This window comes from Mustela erminea, chromosome 8 (genome assembly GCF_009829155.1).
Source record: "Mustela erminea isolate mMusErm1 chromosome 8, mMusErm1.Pri, whole genome shotgun sequence".
In the NCBI taxonomy this organism is placed as follows: domain Eukaryota; kingdom Metazoa; phylum Chordata; class Mammalia; order Carnivora; family Mustelidae; genus Mustela; species Mustela erminea.
Genome location: NC_045621.1, coordinates 103,807,547 through 103,813,854, shown reverse-complemented (window position 1 = coordinate 103,813,854; position 6,308 = coordinate 103,807,547).

Genomic DNA, 6,308 nt, shown 5'->3' with positions numbered 1-6,308 from the left:
TCACAACCCTGAGATCAAGACCCAAGCCAAAATCAAGAGTCGAATGTTTAACCAACTAAGCCACCCAGGCACCCCCTCAAGACAATTTTTTAAAATTCTCAGACACATAATTAAAATGTGATGAAATTATTATAAGATACCAGACCGACTTACACAGTGATCTCAAGGGTAGACTCTCCATGTCCATAATGTATCATAGTTTTAAATCAGTTGCCTCTTGTGGGAGTCACTGGGAAAGAGTGGAGAGACTGTGGGAGATGACCAGCTTCTACTATATCTACTTCTTTGGGCTCCCTCCATCCCATTCATCGTCTGCCTCAGAAATAAGATAACGTGGGAACCCCTTGTAGACTTCATTAAAGGAACATTTAAACTTATGGATAGATCATTTCTCTCCTTCAATACCTCCTTTGTTATCCAGAATTGTATTAATGTTTCAACTTGTCTTTCATATTTTGTTTTTTAAAGATTTTATTTTGAAGTGATCTCTACACCCCATGTGGGGCTCAAACTCACAACCAGGAGATGAAGAGTCGCATGACTCTTCACCTGAGCCAGCCAGGCATCATTTACCTTGTCTTTGTAAAGGCTCAGTATCAGAAGTCTGTTTCCTAGCTGGCTTACTTGGTGAGCCTCATTTTGTCAGAAGTCATTTGGGGAAAGGCTTGTTCCCACAGACTTTGAATAAATTGAAGGTGGGAAGAGATGGCGTGGGGACTGTCCCATCAGGCTGTGTGGTGTAGGGAATCATCATAGCAGAAGCAGGAAACTGCTTCAGGAAGGCTGGAGTTGGCCAGTGGCTGAGGATAGCCCACTTGGGTGTATGGGACAGCAAGTCTCCCCGCCCCACCCAATTAACAAAGTCAAAGATTTTCATATAAATAAGCAAAAGCAGTCAGAAAAAAGGATGGAACAGAAGACTCCAATTAGGATAGCAAAGAGGAAGAAAATATAATCTGTCTAGGCTTAAATAGTAAAAAGAAATGTCTAAAACTTGTATGAGAAAAAAACAAAACACTACCAGAATTAATATAATTTGATGTGAAAATATAGAAAGATAGGTGTTCTTGAGTAGGACGATTCAACACATAGAGGACTTCATTCTTCCTAAGTTACTGTATAAATTGTTGCAATTCACATAAAAGTATGGTGTTTTCTGGGAGTGGAGGAAAAACAGAGCTAGATAAGTTAACAATTTTAAAGTTCATTTAGATGGAGAAAGAACCAAGAAGGGCCAGGAAAAACCCCGAAAAGGAAAAGCAACTGGAGGGGAGGAGTAGGCAGCCCTGTCAGATATTAAAACCTAAAGCCCCTATAACTGAAACAATTTGGTAGTGATGAATGAATAAAAAGACGGACCAGTGGAATGGAATACAAAATCCAGAAATAGACCTAGCTGGGTATGACAAAGGCTACACCATGAACGAGGGGTTGAGCTTTTTAATAGGTTCTAGCGGGATACGTAGAAATTAACATGAGACCAAGATACCAATTTCCACTGACAGACTGACAAAATCCCAAAACTGGACAGCAGACTCTGGCTATAGAGAAACCAGGCGCTCTCTCATAGATTGCTGGTAGAAATGCAAAGTGGACAGTCCTATGGAGGGAAATGTGAGAAACCCATCAAAATCCCATGTACATTTACCCCTTTGAACTGCCCATCTCACTTCAATGCATCTATCCCAGACACAATACCAAAAGGCATAAGCAGAAGACCAAGCATGGCAGCACTATTTATAATATCAAAAAACTGGTAACAACCCAAAAATCTTCATGCCAGATCAGATTGAACGAACTAAAGCATATCCTCCTAATGCAATATTAGCTATAAGAAGCTATAAGAAAGAGGGCCCCTGGGTCGCTCGACGATTGAGCAGCTGCCTTCAGCTCAGGTCATGATCCCAGGGTCTTGGGGTCGAGCCCAAAGTCAGGCTCCCTGCTCAGCTGGGAGTCTGCTTCTCCCTCTGCCCCTACCCATACTTCCTCCTGCCCTCTCTCTCTCACTCTCTCTCTCAGATAAATAAATAAAATCTTAAAAGAAGAAGAAGGAGCAGCTATAAGAAGGAATGAGACATATTTCTTAAGCTATTATATATATATATATATATCCTTAAGTGAAAGAAATTATGTGATGCAAAGTGTATATGGTATCCTACTGTTGATCTTAAAATGAGTAAGACACTGGGGCACCTGGGTGACTCAGTGGGTTAAGCCTCTGCCTTCAGCTCAGGTCATGATCTCAGGGTCCAGGGATTGAGCCCCACATCAGGCTCTCTGCTCATCAGGGAGCCTGCTTTCCCCTCTCTCTGCCTGCCTCTCTGCCTACTTGTGATCTCTCTCTCTGTCAAATAAATAAATAAAACCTTTTTTAAAAAAAGATCTACTTTAAAAAAATTTTTTTTGAAAGATTTATTTATTTATTTATTTATTTGACAGACAGAGATCACAAGTAGGCAGAGAGGCAGGCAGAGACAGAGAGGAGGAAGCAGGCTCCCAATCCCAGAACCCTGGGATCATGACCTGAGCCGAAGGCAGAGGCTTAACCCACTGAGCCACCCAGGCGCCCCTAAAAAATTTTTTTTAAAATGAGTGAGACACCATGTGTACACAGACACATACATAAGATTTGTTTATATTTTTAAGTACACAAATCATAAAAAATGTTTTAAAATTATCTAGCAGGAGAAGGAGGGAATAAGATGGAGGGGACAGGGATGAAAGCTAGACTTCTTTTAAACATCTTGAGTTTTAGACTTGACATTGGAACCATGAAAATACATTACATTATTAGAGAACAAAATTCCTTTTTAAAAAATTGTCCCCATAACTGAAAGTAAAATAAAACAAATGAAGGTAAATGTGTGTCCAGTTATAGCCACAAAGAGACAGAATGTTCTATATGACCTGAAAACAATAATTTGATCAATCAAGGAGGGATAGACCTTTATTTAGGACAAAAAGAAGTAGGGGGAAAAGAAACACATTGTTTTCAATAATTATATTGATGGAGCACTGATTTTGGTTTGAGATACTGTTCATACAGCAAGAAATAATGCCAATGAGTTGGTGTCGACAACTGAAATTTTTCAGCATGGGTGAAAGGAGATATAAATATAATATTAAAGTTTTATTTATTTATTTACATAATCTCTACACCCAACATGGGGCTCAAACGTACCCCAAGATAAAGAGTTGCGCATGCTCTTTCAATGGAGACAGCCAGGTGCCCCAGTACAAATGTAATATTAATAAGATTAAGTAAAATCTGTCATTCTGGGTTTGAGTTGGTAATACTATGAATTCACATTATGAATTATGAATTCATACGAAAATTTGTTTTATAATGTAAATTGTTTCTGTTTTTTTAAAAAATCACATTTTCTAACTATGCCCATTGGAAAGTCCTAAAAACAATAACCAATTCAATAGCAATGAGCAGCCCAAGGGACTAGACTTGATTTCTAAATACCATTTCCCACCATAAAGAATGAGAACCGCTTGGAAAGTGGTTGTTCCAGGTCTTGGGAAAAAAGTCGGGGGAACCATAATAAAAGGAAACATACCTATAGAAAGCAAGGCAAATGTCAAACCAATAAAGTAAAGATCAAATAAAGAAGCTTTCTGGCCAAATAGGCGACAAGCGAGTTTCAGTAAGAATAATAACAGAAATGGGTTAAAACACATCCGTGCATCTATAAATATACTTGAAAGAAAACCTACCCCTATTGATTTCCTTGAATGTGTGTTGTCTATTGCAGTAATCACTAGCCATCCAGGAGACTGAGCGCTTCAAATGTGGCTAGTCCATCTGAGGGACAAAAGTTTAAGATTTATGAAATCATAAAGTTTGAGATCTGATACTTCGTTCAGTTACTGAAAAGCTTTTAAGTGTGTGGACCAAATTGGGTATATACCTCTACATTTTGCACTATAGATTTGGGAAATCTGATTGCAATTCAGGTAGTGTTTAAGATGAAAATTTAGTGGAGTATAAAATACACACTAGATTTCAAAGACAGTCTACCAAAAAAAGATGTAAAGTGACTCATGAATTTTTTTTGTTGTTGATTATATGTTGGAATGTAACACTTTGAAAATATTGGGTCATATAAAATATGTTATTAAAATTAATCTTATCTGTTTCTTTTTCCTTTTTTCATGGGGCAGCTAGAAAATTTTAACATTTGTGGCTGGCATTTTATTTCTATTGCATAAGGGATGCCTTAAAGGATGCTAGCATTACACTGATATATATGGGAAATAGCAGTGGGAAAAAAGCAAGTGTTTGTTCTGCTTTTCCAGTCCTAACTATACCTCAGAGTAACCAAGTAGTGATAGAGATAAGTGTCTCTTTTTAGAAGCATTCAGCTAGGGGCACCCAAGTGGCTCAGTCATTGGATGTCTGCCTTCAGCTCAGGTCATGATCCCAACATCCTGGGATCAAGTCTCTCATCGGGCTCCCTGCTCAGTGGGAATCATGCTTCTCCTTCTCCCACTCCCCAGGCTTGTGTTCCTTCTCTTGCTGTCTCTCTCTCTGTCAAATAAATAAATAAAATCTTTAAAAAAAAAAAAAAAGAATCATTCAGCTAATAAATAAAGAAGAAGGGATGCCTGGGTGGCTCAGTCAGTTAATCGACTGCCTTTGGCTCAAGTCATGACCCCAGGGTTCGGGAATCAAGTCCTGCCTCAGGCTCCCTGCTCAACCAGGAGCCTGCTTCTTCCTCTGCCCCTTTCCCTGCTTGTGCTTTCTCTCTCTCTCTCTTTCTCAAATAAATAAATAAACTCTTTGAAAATAAATAAATAAATAAATAAATAAATAAATAAATAAATAAATGAAGAATAAGTGGCAGGAGGTGCCTGGCTGGCCTAGCTGGTAAAACTTGGGCTTCTTGATTTCTGGGTTGTGAGTTTGAGCGCTGTGCTGAGCATAGAGGTTACTTAAAAAAAAAAAAAAAAAAAGTAATGGCAGAATCAGAACTATCTTATTTTGCACTTCCTAATGAATTGATGGTTTGGGCCTCTAATGCCAGAGAGAGATATCTCAATAGTGGGTATTTGCCTCCTGATAGAAGTAGGTTGTGACACTCTAATTCTTGTTAAAAAACAAAACCAAAACCAAAAACAAAAAACCTCAAATCTGTATCTGGTCAAACTTCTGAATCTAACTACAATTAGCAGAAGGATAGGGAGCAGAGGTCCATCACCAGAGAAATGCAGTCCAGACAGTGAGAAACTACAGTGAAATTCGCAAAATTCTTTCAACAAATAAATTACAAGGTGGCGGGGGCGGCGATGGGGGTGGCTGGGTGGCTCAGTCAGTTAAGCATCTGCCTTCAGCTCAGGTCATGGTCCCAGAGTCCTGGGATCCAGCCCTGTGCTATCAAATAAAATAAGTAAAATCTTTAAAAAGATTATGAGAGGGGACAAAACATTGAAGAGGGAACTGTAAATTATAAAAGATTTGAGAGACATAACAACCACCTGCAGTGAGGGACATTTTCTGAATCCTGATTCAACAATATCACATTGAAAGGGGAAAAAAAGGCGTACGGGGAGGTTGAACCCTGACTAGAGTGTCATTGATAGTAAGGAATTACTACTGATTCTTTAGCTCTGATAATATATTGAGGTTATTTTCTTAAGAGTCCTTATTTTAGAGATACATACTGAAATCATCACAGGTGAAATTATAGTACATCTGGGATTGGCTTCCAAATGAGCTGGGGATGGAGGGAGCGGGTGGGGATGGAGATATAGCGAGATCAGCCAGGAATTGGTAATTGTCGATCTTGAGTGATGAATTCATGGGGTTTCTTCTTGTTCTCCCTAAGCTTGAAATGTTTCATATTTTCAATAATAAGAAGGGTTTTTTTTTTTTTAAATTCCAAAAAGAAGCAGCAGCAGCAGCAGCAATGAGAACGAGACAGGGTTTGAGGAAAGAACACACACAGCTGAGGGTCTGCCCAGCCTCCTGCTGGCTTCCCTGATGGCAGTACCACCCCTCCTTCACCGCAGCCTCCTGAAACACCACCTGCCAGAGTCACTCCCCTGCTCCAATCTGTCCAGAAGGGCATGCGAGGCCTGTCAGAATGGAGCCCAAGCTCTCTCTTGCAGCATGCTGTGGGTCCTTTGTCCCCACACCTTTGAGGATGGGCTGCCTTTCCCTGGAAAGCCCTTCACCACCTTGTCTGGTACAGAACTCCTCTGTATCCATCAAAGCCCTGCTTGCTCTGCCCCTCCTGTGATGCCTTCCCTGACTCCCCTAGACAAAGTGTGGCAGTTCTTGTCTCTTCGTAGTGATAGAG